Source organism: Garra rufa, chromosome 4, assembly GCF_049309525.1.
Source record: "Garra rufa chromosome 4, GarRuf1.0, whole genome shotgun sequence".
Taxonomy (NCBI): Eukaryota; Metazoa; Chordata; class Actinopteri; order Cypriniformes; family Cyprinidae; genus Garra; species Garra rufa.
The window spans coordinates 53722120-53736225 of NC_133364.1; the positions used below are offsets into that span (position 1 = coordinate 53722120).

Genomic DNA, 14106 nt, shown 5'->3' on the forward strand with positions numbered 1-14106 from the left:
GGACATTCCATAGGCGTAATGGTTTTTATACTGTACAAACCGTACTTTCTATTGCCCTACACCTACCCTACACCTAAACCTAGCCCTCACAGGAGATTGTGCGCATTGTGCATGATTTATAAGCCTGTTTCCTCATGGGGCCCTTTGAAATGTCCCCACAAGGTCAAAATCTACTGGTATTCCTATCCTTGTGGGGACATTTGGTCCCCACAACGTGATGAATACCAGGTACACACACACACACACACACACACACACACACACACACACACACACACACACACACACACACACACACACACACACACACACACACACTCTTCAATGAACAATTGTTACATCTGTAACAATGGTAACAGCTGATGTAGGTATAGCAACCTTTTCCCCACTGAATAAAATATTTATACTTCACTATTGGTTTGTGCCTTCTCCAAGGATGCTTTACTTGAATCTCTGCAATATACTGTAAGTTCAAGAAGGAAAGAAAAACTTTGGTTCATTTGAATGAGTGGAAAGTTGCCAGAATGAAAGAAAAGTTCCCCATTGCTGGCTGTAAGTGAGCTTTCAAAACAATGAGCCTTTGTGCAGGAAAACCAAAATACCGTTAAGTGTTTTAATAAATATATTACATTTATTTAATCCATGGTTAAAGGAAGTAATTCCATACACAAGGATCTTTGGAACATTCCTGGAGTTTACCTTCTTTTGCCCTGTTTACATCTGGTATTTGGTATCACTTCCTGTGGGGAGACGTCACTTCCTGTTTGTCCTAGCGCGCACCTTGAGTTGAAGCTCCGTCGAGTCAAATTACTATTTTCTATCTTTAAACCTAAAAACAATTCTATACACCATCATTTTTGTTTTTCATAACATGTGAATATACCCGTCGTGTTGTACAACAAAAACAATCGGAACGCCTTGTTATCATTAGTTTTTATTTTTGCTTTCTCGAGTCTGCTACTAAGCTAGCTTATAACCCGTTTAGCTTTGCCAGCGTGGTCGCGGCTAATCTTGCATACATCGTTTATTCTCTATTCACAAACACTTAAACTGCTTACTCACTGTTACTTGCTTTAATGGCGAATTTGTGTCTACCTTTGAGTGCAGGTGAAGACACGTTCGAGCTGCACTCGGTTCTGATGGAGCTGGAGGCAGTGGAGAAGCAGATCCAGGAGCTCCTGGCGAGACAGATTCAGCTGCGAATCCGAAAGGACGCACTGGAATCTGTCCGGGTAAGTGCACAGCTCGATCCTAACACTCCCATAACCTCTACTCCGTGTGATTCTCTCCACAGATCCGCCGCACCCAGGACGCGATCCTCCCAGATGTCGTTCACTCCGGCGCCAGGACACCACGGACCCTGGGTGCAGCAGCAGAGGAAAGCGCGAGCCAGACCCCGAGCCAGGACCTCTCCCCCTCCGCCGCCCCCGGTCTTTCGAGATCTCCACCCGAAACCGCTTCGCTCCCCTCCGCGAGACGGAACGCGACGCTGTGATCGTCGGAGACTCCATCGTCCGGTACGTTCGTGCTAACTTAGCTAACGGTAAAGTGCACACTCGTTGTCTCCCAGGTGCTCGCGTTCTTGATGTCTCTTCACAGATACCTGTCATCCTGAAGGACGATGTGAGCGTCGGCGCGATCGTCCTGCACGCAGGGGTGAACGACGTCAGGCTGCGGCAGACGGAGGTCCTGAAGAGGGATTTCAGGAGCCTGATCGAGACGGTTCGCAGCACAGCGCCAGCGACGAGGATCATCGTGTCAGGACCGCTTCCCACGTATCGACGTGGACACGAAAGGTTCAGTAGACTTTTTGCTCTAAATGAATGGTTGTTGTCATGGTGTAAAGAACAGAAACTGCTCTTTGTCAATAATTGGAATCTTTTCTGGGAGCGCCCTAGGCTTTACCGCGCTGATGGCCTGCACCCCAGCAGAGTCGGAGCAGAACTCCTGTCGGACAACATCTCCAGGACGCTGCGCTCCATTTGACTAGTAAGCAATTCTTCAAATAGTTGCGTTGATGGCTTTTGTCATGCACATTTAAACGATAGTATTGGTGCTGTCCAACCAATAAAGACTGTGTCTGTTCCTCGAATAGTGAGGTCAAAACAAAAATTTAATGCAGGATCTAGAACAAATCTAATCGTGATTAGACCAAAAAAATGCACAATAAATGAACAAAATCAATTTTTAAAGCTTGGGCTCCTAAACATTAGATCACTCGCACCCAAAGCACTTATTGTAAATGAAATAATCACAGATAACAGTTTTGATGTACTCTGCTTGACTGAAACTTGGCTAAAACCAAACGATTATATTGGTCTTAATGAGTCTACTCCACCAAACTACTGTTATAAGCATGAACAATGTTACCCAGAAAACAGGGTACAGGTTTAATTCATTTGAAGTATTCCTACTTAATGTTACTCTGTCAGATATGCAAAATAAATCTCTCCTATCTCTTTCTCTGGCTACTGTGTATAGACCTCCAGGGCCGTATACAGATTTCCTAAAAGAATTTGCAGATTTCCTTTCTGACCTATTGGTTAATTTTGATAAAGCATTAATTGCTGGGGATTTTAACATTCATGTTGATAATACAAATGATGCGTTAGGACTTGCGTTTAATGACCTGTTTAACTCTTTTGAAGTCAAACAAAACATCACTGGGCCCACTCATCGTTTTAATCATACACTAGATCTAATTATATCACACGGACTTGATCTTACTGATATAGATATCGTACCTCAAAGTGATGATGTTACCGATCATTTCCTCGTATTGTGCATGCTGCGTATCACTGATGTTAACTATATAGCTCCGCGCTATTGTCTGGGCAGAACTATTGTTCCTGCTACCAAAGATAGATTCACAAATAACCTGCCTGATTTATCTCAACTGCTCTGTGCACCCATAAATAAACATGAACAAGACAAAATGACTAGTAACATAGGCACTATCTTCTCTAATACATTAGAAGCTGTTGCCCCAATCAAGCTAAAAAAGGTTAGAGAAAAACGTACTGCGCCATGGTACAACAGTAATACCCATTCTCTCAAAAAAGAAACTCGTAATCTTGAGCGTAAATGGAGAAAAACTAACTTAGAAGTTTTTAAAATTGCATGGAAAAACAGTATGTCCAGCTATAGACGGGCTTTAAAAGCTGCTAAAGCCGAGTATATCCACCAACTCATAGAAAAAAACCAAAACAATCCAAGGTTTTTATTTAGCACAGTGGCTAGATTAACAAATAACCAAACACCTCCTGACCTGAATATTCCTGCACAGTTTAATAGTAATGTCTTTATGAATTTCTTTACTGATAAAATAGACAACATTAGAAATACAATAACTAATATAGATACTACAGCAACGGATACTTCAACATTAGTCATTACACCCAAAGAAAAACTCCAGTGCTTTACAACTATAGAACAGAAAGAATTAAATAAACTTATCGTCGCATCTAAACCAACAACATGCCTATTAGATCCTGTACCCACTAAATTACTAAAAGAGTTGTTACCTGTAGCAGAAGTACCGCTTCTTAATATTGTTAACTCATCGTTATCTTTAGCTCATGTCCCAAAACCATTCAAACTGGCGGTTATTAAACCTCTTATTAAGAAACCACAGCTAGACCCTGGTGAATTGGCAAATTACAGACCCATTTCTAATCTTCCATTTATGTCTAAAATTCTAGAAAAAGTTGTGTCTGCTCAATTGTGCTCCTTCTTGCAAAATAATAATATCTTTGAAGAATTTCAGGCCCCATCATAGCACAGAAACTGCACTTGTAAAAATCACAAACGACTTGCTACTTGCGTCAGATCAAGGCTGCGTCTCATTGCTAGTTTTACTTGATCTTAGTGCTGCGTTCGACACTATAGATCATGAAATACTCATAGATCGATTACAAAACTATACAGGTATTCAAGGGCAGGCTTTAGGATGGTTCAGATCATACCTGTCCGATCGCTACCACTTTGTTTATTTAAATGGGGTGTCATCGCAGCTAACACCAGTAAAGTATGGAGTGCCACAAGGATCTGTCCTAGGTCCCCTACTATTTTCAATTTACATGTTACCCCTTGGTAATATTATTAGGAAATATGGGATTAGTTTCCATTGTTATGCTGATGACACTCAACTATATATTTCAACAAGACCAGATGAAACTTCTAACTTAGCAAAGTTAACAGAGTGTGTTAAAAATGTGAAAGACTGGATGACCAATAATTTTCTACTGTTAAATTCAGATAAGACTGAGATATTACTTATTGGACCAAAAAACAGTACACAGAATCTCTTAAACTGCAACTTGCAACTAGATGGATGTACTGTTATTTCCTCTACAGTCAAAAATCTGGGTGTTATATTAGACAGCAACCTGTCTTTTGAAAATCATATTTCCTATATTACAAAAACAGCATTCTTTCATCTTAGAAACATTGCTAAGCTACGGAACATGTTTCCTGTTTCTGATGCAGAAAAGTTAGTTCATGCATTCATGACGTCTAGACTGGACTATTGTAATGCACTACTAGGTGGTTGTCCGGCTTCTTCAATAAATAAGCTACAGGTAGTCCCCCAATTTTACAGTCTCTACACTGGCTACCTATTAGGTTCCGTATCACTTACAAAATATTACTTCTTACCTATAAGGCCCTTAATGGTTTAGCTCCTGCATACCTAACTAGTCTCTTACTACGCTACAATCCCTCACGCTCCCTAAGGTCGCAAAACTCTGGACTTTTAGTAGTACCTAGGATAGCAAAGTCCACTAAAGGAGGGAGAGCCTTTTCTCATTTGGCTCCCAAACTTTGGAATAGCCTTCCTGATAACGTTCGGGGTTCAGACACACTCTCTATGTTTAAATCTAGATTAAAGACTCATCTCTTTAGCCAAGCATTCACATAATGTATCTCATAACGTTGTAATTTCAGTTACATCTGATCAAATGCACATTAATATTCCTCAGCTTGGGCTAAACACATCATTTTTGTTTGGTCGGAAGTTGGAACAGCAGCTACGCTAATTATTTCTTTGTTTCTCTGTCTCTGCCACGGGATTTCCATCCCGTGGTAACTAGGGTTTACACAAGATTCAGCCCGGATTCAGATGAAGAGATGATGCCAACTAGTGATGCGCGGGTCGTCTCATAACCCGCGGGCCCCGCGGGTAACCCGCGGGTCGGGTTGGGGCGGGTAAAGAAACTGTCACTTTATTTGCGGGGCGGGTTGGGGCGGGTCATTAAATACAAAATAAAATAAAAAAAATCAATGTATGTTGCGTGCAATTCCCTATAGCCTATATTACATATTTGGGAATATCTATTTTCATATTTTATTAAGTTCTTTAATAAGGTTATCAACACGTCACGTCACGAAAGCGCCAAGCAGCTCCCGCTGCCAGCCTAAGCGCATCAAGCGAACTCACATTCAGCTCTGCTGGCCTGGTGCTATGCGTATTTAAATCTCCTCTGATGCGCATTATCCTGCATTAGCCAAAATCATGACAGTCAACCACATCCAGTCATATGTGAATGATGGTAAATATTCGCTAAAAACACACAATAAAGACAGCAATGATGTAGTCAGGACTGTGGCGCCGGCTTGCTTTTAAATGTATTTGGTTATTGCGCCCGCTGCGTCTCCTGCACCCTAGTCATTTTAAACAGTACATAATAACGAAAACAATATCTTACAAATAAAAAGAAGCAGATTTTCATGATCAGAACTTCCTTAAACCAGTGAACCTTTAAACCTTTCAGTCCAAGGATCCAGTAAACGAATGCGTTCAAACAGAAAGTTCAAAACGATATTCATAAATGAAGCATATATACCCACATTTCTTCCGGCACCACTAACGTTACACCACTGATTATCTTGTTATTAATATGATTTGATTTATGGTTCATATTCATAATCGTACAGTATTGTTGCCAGTTTAAAGGGCGAAAAGCACTTTCGGTTTTCATTTGCATTACAATGCATAGTATGTCTATTTAATTGTCGCGGGTGCGGGGCGGGGCGGGTTGTAAAAATAGACACAGTACTGCGGGGCGGGCTGGGGCGGGCCAAATAATTTCATAATTGCGGGACCCGCGGGTTGAAAAAAACCCCGACCCGCGCATCACTAATGCCAACCCCTCAGAGGACCGCAGATGATGCCAGCCTTGAAACAACATACAGCACTACACAATTTTCCTACAAGTCGATTACAGCACATAACCATTGCAATTAGTGTTCATCATCTGTTTGATCACACAGTTACTGATTTTAATATTTATATCATATGTACATTGACTCAACATACAGTATTCACCACTAATAAGCTACTAAATATATTGTAGTAGCCTAAAACTTTTGTACAGCTGCTCTGCAACAATTTGTATTGTAAAAAGCGCTATACAAATAATAAAAAAAATAAAAATAAATAAAAAAAAAAACGCGTCTCCGTGTGGACAGGCCCTGAATGTTAGTTGTCAAGAAAAGGCTTAGTTAACTAATATTTTATTAGTTGGTCAGTCACAGAAAAAAATGGTCCATGTCAATATTGACCAGATTGTTAACAGCTGGTCCTTGAGGTAGGCCTAATTACAGTATATCGGGCAGGAAATAAAAACATTTGCCTATCATTCATCAACCTCACATATGGCTCATCATTTGAATAAAAGTGGGGCTAAAGGAACAAAGGAGGAGTTTATCCAAGTTAGAGACGGTCAGTGCCTTTGTTTATTTCCACATTTTCATACCAAGATATTAACTAAAATATTCCAGACATTTAAAAGAATTTTAATGGCAAAGCTCACTGAAAGTTGACACAGACAGAGTCTTGGGTATTCTGAAGAAGTATGAATAGAAATTGTCCTGTTAACAATGAAGGAATTTGAACCATAAATGTGAAGAACTCATAAGTGCTATAATGCATAGTGACAGAATTTGCCATTAATTTTCTGCTAAATTCCTGAGTAAAATCTCATGAACGTTGACACAGACAAAGACATGGTCGTTGAGAAAAAAAAAAAACTTTATTGAAGCATTCATGTTATTTGAAGGAATTTTAATATTGCATGTAGAATATGCTTTTTTAACAGACTTTATTTCTCAAGAAAACTACACACTTCAATATATTCAAATGTTATTTAATTATACATTTTATAATGTACGATGTTTTTAAATATTTTCCCTCTGTTTTCAGACACATTTGATTATTAACCGCTGAAATATAGATATTCGTCAGCTTTTTGGCCGCTTTGAGTATCGTAATACCACAAATAGACGTGCAGCAGAATCCAGGTGGCGGCTGGCTTGACTGGGTCTTCGCAGATGGCGGCTCACTTGACCGCAGTGGAGATTCATAACAGTGAATCGTATTGTAATGATTATAATCTGATTGATGGTGCATGACGTCAATGCTATAGATAAACACGGGAGGAATGATGTCTCCGAACACACCTGTGGATAATGAGCAATTTCTGGATGCTTTTAAAATGGGGGAGGGGAAAGGTGAGCACGTTCTTTTTGTTTGATAATGAATTGTGAAAGAGACTGAACGCTGTGTTTAGCCTGCTGTGTCCACAGAATAAGAGGGATCTGTGGCGTTCGTGGTTGGCTAGCACCACCGGCGCTGAAGAAAACCGGGGTCCCACTTATTGGCCTGGAGGTAGTTACCGGGAGGGGAAAATTAGATAGAGAGGGAAACGTGAGTGTAGGTGGACTCTGGCACGCTGCGTGATAACGACCTTCCTATGATTACTCCAGAGGAGGGGAAGGCTGACTCCTCACAGTGACGGCAGGGTGTCGTTGGACGTGGACAGGGAAGTCCGAATGTTTTATTCATTTCATACCATTTATGTGTGTTATTGTTGTACTCTGCTATATGTGATTATTGGCCTCTTGAATATAGTATATTGATCGCTTGTGCTGGTTAGTACACATAGGGCACGTGATTTATGCTTGGAGTTTCTACGTGTGCATTGTATGAAATCTCTCACTATTATTGTTTGCTGTGAATTTGGAACGAGTACTCGGGTTCTCTTTTAAGTGTGTGTTCACGGTTTAATGAGCTTATATGACCAGTGTATGTAATCAAGAACTTGATATGAGACAATGCCATATGGCTGCTATTGTTATTAATAAAGTATATTCTTTGTAATTCTACTCTTGAGTGTGTTTTGAGTGCTCCTCCCGGACCAGACCGGGTATGATCAAAGGTGGTGGCAGCAGTGTTGCCAGATTGGAAATGTCCAAGTATCGTACCAGAAGCTCAAAATTATCGTATTTGGAAGAAAATTATCGTATTTGAGTCAAACGTTCAAAATAAAGATATTTATCTAGATGTTACAGCTATTTATCCTTTTCAGCACTCATTTTCTATACTTTATTGTTAAACTAACAACCTCAGTTTTGAAACAACTGACCTAAGTGTGACAGGAACGTTAACCTGTGCTCGTGAGAGAGAGCCATTCTCCACGATGATATTGGTTGAGAAGACGTAAGATTGGATGAAAGACATGCGTAATGCCACGTTCACGTCTCCTCACAATCATGAAGGTAGACGTAGGATCCACATAGCTAGATCTTTGAGAATAGAAGCTCTATAATTACAACGACCATGGTGTCACAAAATTCTGAAATTATCGTACATTGTGGTATTATTGATCGTACATCGTACAGAGGTCAAAATTATGGTACAAATACGATAATTATCGTACGTCTGGCAACACTGGGTGGCAGCATAGGTGCTAATTTGATATAGCGAAGATCACCAGTGGCCCCTAGTGGTGGCCGAATTTATTACAGTATTTTACACCTCATGCAATAGAGTCTGGCTGCAGACATGCACTCTCAGCGGCGCATGCGCACTCAGACACATGCATTCTCAGCGGCGCATGCGCACTCAGACACATGCACTCTCAGCCGCGCATGCGCAATTAGACACATGCACTCTCAGCCGCACATGCGCAATTAGACACTTGCACTCTCAGCCGCGCATGTATAATCAGACATGCACTCTCAACGTGATACACAGGATTCAACGGCCGCACAGGAATTGTAAGTAGGCTATATTTATTTGTACAAGATTAAATAAAGTAAAATTGTTGTTTTTAATTCTTAGGTAAATGTTCTTAAAATGATCTTTACATTTATCTGATATTTCAGGCACACACAGGCACCTCGACGTAATGGACGTATTTTAAAATGGATTAGAGGAATCAACGACCGCTAAGGGATTATTGTAAGTGTATTTATTTCATTCGCACAAGAATAAAGAGATGTGAAAGTGCTTTTTCAATTATAAGGTGAACGTTATCAAAAAACTATCCTGATATCTATCACATATATCGCGTCTGTGGTAATTGGGTACCTATTATAATTTATACGGTAAATTAGTGAAGAACTGTCTAAATTCAGTTTTGTTTAGACGGTGAAAAAATGAGTGTTTTACTGGGCTTGACCTGCTCTAATTGTTTAGACGAGGTGCTACTCAACATTATTTAATCTGAAGATGGATTTTTTTTTTATAATAAAAGTAATTTTAAAGTTAACAACGGTTCTTTAAAATGAGACATGAAATGCAGCTCCAAGAAATTAACAAAAATTAAAAGAATATTAAACAGAATGATTTTCATTTCTGTCCCTTCAATTTATGCTCACAGCTGCTTCAATCAGTAGTCTTAGAAGGTTTAAAGCACCTGTTACCAAAGTGCACATTCTGCACAACTTGCTGCACTTTGTATCATTGCCCCTTGTGCCATTCATTTTATCTAAATCTAATTTATCTATCCATTTTACTCCTATCTATCTATCTATCTATCTATCTATCTATCTATCTATCTATCTATCTATCTATCTATCATCTGTCTAATCCATCTAAATATAATCTATCATCTAAATATAATCTGTAATCTTTCTAAATATAATGTATAGTATATCTAAATCTAATTTATCTATTTACAAAATTGTGCTTATTTCCTCCTTTTATTATATTTAAGGGTTTTCCTGGACAACCATATGGAAACGACTTTGGTGTATTTATGTTGATGGTAAGATGTACAATATGTTTGTGGTTAATTTGTGTTTTTGCTCTTAATACATACTTGTCTTTCAATTATTGTCTGCATTGTACATGTACTGAATGCCCCATTTGACTACACAGTTGCAAGTATTATTATAGTATTCACTAACACTGACAAAATGAAACTTACAAAGGCCATTACCTTTTATGTTTTGAGCAGCTGGACATGGCAGAGCTGAGGAAATGGTGGTGTGTCATGTTGATAGAGAATTTTGGACTGGAACGGTAAAGAATTGTTTTTTTGTTGTTTTTGTTTTGTTTTTTGGCTTTTGAAAATTAAAAGCTTTCATGAGAGAGGAATTATGTAACATTTAATGTTCAATCTCTATTTTCCAGACATGGAAATTGTTTGCCCACTATGCTGAGGAGTCCAAAGCCTTCCTGAGAGGTGATCAGCAGCCTGTATTTTGGTTGTATAAAAGGAGGTTTGAAGAAATCTCTCAGGTAAAAGCACATACTTGAAGAATCATAAGGTTAAAAATAGCATGTTTTCTTGACAAACTAGGTAAACTTGTGCTGTATTTTTCTATACGTTCAGGTAATTTGTACATGTTACTTTGTAGCTCCTCAGGAAAAGTGCCAGTTACTTTAAAAGGTAGTACTAAAGGTAACAGATTCAAACTCAAAATTCTAGGTAGATGAAATGTCTCTTCACCCGTGAGTTTGCATCGGAAAAGCAGGTGGTTCAGTCTATTTGAAAAGTAGGTGTTGTTAGAGGGATTGCAGTCATTATTGTTCAGCATATTTGTATATATCCTCTTTTGCATTGTTGTTTCTTAGGTGCGTGTCTTAAGACTGCAAGTCAGTGATGCATGGAGAACTCTGGGGATGATCTTGGCTCAATTCAGCTTCCTCGTATACTGTGCATGGAGGATGAAGAAGCTGCTGAGGCCTTGGACTGGTTCATCAAGGAGTGGACGATCTTGTAGAGCCACTGATATTTGTTTTTGAATTTTTGCAAGACATGCATAATTATAATTTTTAGAGCATATTATTATCGAACACTACATTTAAAAACATAGTTGTTTATTTATGTAATGATTTTATAATATAATAGTAGTTATAGTAAGTAATCTTTCATTTATTTTATCTATGTATTAAAATTGTTTGACAACAGCAACTTAAATAACCCACATATTGTCACAATACCATGTCATGTTATTTACTAAAGTAAACAATCACCAACAGCTGTGTGTTGAATTATTTTCCTGGTGTGTTTTGGAAGCATATTTAACATTGAATGTGACAGCAACAGACTTTGACTTTTAATCTATGATTTAATAATTCATTATAAAATGTTAAATATACAGTAGTCAACTTTTAAAGTGGACCAAAAAAGTACATCAAAGTTGTCCTAAGACAAAAATGTGTATTGTTTTGGTTTTAGGACATCTTTGATAAAAGATTTTGATCCACTTCAAATGTTGATTACTATATATACACATAAAATTCTCATTGTGCAATGAAGGATTATAAATGGTGTTAGTCAATGACTTAATTCATTTTAAAGCTTATATATACAGTAGTCAGCACTTCAATCAAAGTTGTCCTTAATCCAAAACAATAACCATTCTTGTCTTACAGGACAAATTTAACTTTTTTGATCCACTTCAAACGTTGACCACTGTATAATGTTTCAGTTTAATTTTAATATAATTTATAATTATTATAAATAAGGAACATGTGTATAAGAAAAAGTTAAGCTTTATTTAGTGATGTTTTTGCCAATATGCACATCTTTTACACAGACACATATGCAAAGTAATCTGACATTACTGAAGTAGATTGAGTGTTGATTATTAGTGTTTGTACTAGCATTTTATATAAATCCGAGCCATGACCAGAAACACCAGTCTTTACGGCACTCTTAAATAGCAGCATTTTCCAGTCCACCTCCAAAAAATACGTTTTCTTTTTCATGTATATTTTCAGGCGGTGTTAATAGGAAGTTATTTTATTTCGTGCTTTTAGTTTGTAAAAAGCATTTTGAAGTGTTTCTGCCTTCGACCTACTGTAAATATCGCATGCGTGAATCTGAGCGCGTGCGTGAGGCTGAGTGCATTTATCTAAATGCGCATGCGCGGCTGAGAGTGCATTTGTCTAATTGCGCATGTGCGGCTGAGAGTGCATGTGTCTGAGTGCGCATGCGCCGCTGAGAGTGCATGTCTGCAGCCAGACCCTTCTCACCTCATGGGCCATGTTTTTTTTTTTTTACAGGTTTGTTAAATTAGACATACTTAATGACACATGCAGCCTTCAAATGCTCCCTTGAATTGAGAAGCAGCTCTCTTTCTCTATCAGTCACTAAGTTACTTTGCCAATGGTAGAACTAGTGTTTATGATAAACTGATTCACGATTGAAGAAGTGAAAAGAGATGCACAAAATAACCTTCGTTTATAGACCTTAGAGTAAACGATGAGCGCAGCCATTACCAATTCTAACGTCAGATTGAATGCTTTTCTGTTCCGGTTTCCATAGGAACCCATTCAAATAGCGTCCATCTGTTTTTAATATAGCTAACGTCGGCTGCTTCGTGTCATTATACACACTTATTAAAGTGAGGCACTGACAAATGACGGTCATTGCGACATTGCCAAGTGATGGCGCTATGGAGCCATGTGCTTTTTAAAAACATTTGAATAGGTTTAACATTAGTTTATTAGCTCGGAATATACCCTAATTTGACTAGAAACAATGCAGACCGGAAATGCAAAGCATTCTTTCAGTTAAGAGCCGGACTTACTTCCGTGTTCAGGAAAAAGGTCTATATCACTGGGTAAAACATATTCACGTTTCATTCGGTAATGATTAATTACACAATTTTATATAAAATCGTCTAAACGAGTTGTGACGACTTTAAACGGCTCAAAACGACTTTAAATGATCGAAAACAACAAACCTCTCTTCTGTTGGACTGCAGAACGTCGTCGTCTTCTTTTTAATTTTATGGTGGGTTGCGAACCAACTTCAGAGGTGCATACCGCCACCTACTGTGATGGAGTGCGAAGATCTTCTTTCATATCCCATAATATAACCCACAATTCTTAATTAATTTAATGACTGCATTTATTTGTTTCCTTGAATTTGGACCCTCATCATCAATTTGTTACAGTGAATTCCTGGCAACCTACTGCTTGTAACTCTTCCTTGAGAATCCTCCTTTCTTTTTCATATGCTTTACATTCCTTTATTACACGGCTCTTTGGAATGCTCGATTCTGATTGGTCAGTTGAGACATTTGCAGGTTCGTTCTTTTCAAATAATCACCGCTCCAAAGTAATAACGCATAGCCGGTACTACTTGTATGTTTAAAATCCCTCCGTGCCAACAAAGATTACCGTTTGGCGCCATCTTGTGACAAACACTGGACAACCACAATTAACAATGGAAAATTTCGACATTAATCTATTTAAATTGTCTTACTAACGTACATAGTTTGAATGTTAGTCACGTGGTACTATATCGTTTCGCGGAAGGATAAAAATTTTAATTTAAAACAAATATGCCAATAAAAGGTTTCAAATTCATATTCATGTCCAGTTTTTTTCCTTATGTGGCAAGTAGCCGTGTAATAAGCGGGATAATGTACAGGCAGCCGGTAGTTATCGCAGAAATAAGCCCCTTCAGTGTGATACACTGTCGGTGTAACGTGTAGCAATAAACAAAAGGAAGCAAGTGCAGGTTATGATAGTTTATTGAGAAAGATGCAATGATGGGTAGAACAGATAATCCAGACGTGGTGAACCGGTGCTTTAGTGGTGGTGAGATCTCCCGGCTGATGACACAAGGACTGGATGGCAGAGTGCAAACGTGTCGTGAAACTCCCGTGAAGTGCGGTGACGATCCAACGACGAATACACAATCCAACAAGACACGAACCAAGACAAAGAGACATCCAGACAAACTATCGGACAGGGGAGAAGAGAATGGCGTGAGTATATGTAGCAGTCTGTAATGATGAACACCTGGTGCCGGACTGATTAGCAGCTGCACTGAATGAGCATGACGAACAACACAGACAGAC

The 14106-nt window shown here is 38.8% G+C and overlaps 1 long non-coding RNA gene and 1 pseudogene across 1 annotated transcript; both read left to right on the forward strand.

The window, feature by feature from the left end:
* The first annotated feature begins 349 nt into the window (after positions 1–349).
* On the forward strand, positions 350–2939 carry LOC141333026 (uncharacterized; annotated as a pseudogene).
* A 7276-nt stretch (positions 2940–10215) lies between these two features.
* LOC141333084 (uncharacterized) lies at positions 10216–11012 on the forward strand. The gene is made up of 3 exons (XR_012355379.1): positions 10216–10306; positions 10418–10525; positions 10862–11012. It is a non-coding gene; the product is annotated as an uncharacterized lncRNA (long non-coding RNA).
* Positions 11013–14106: the final 3094 nt, after the last annotated feature.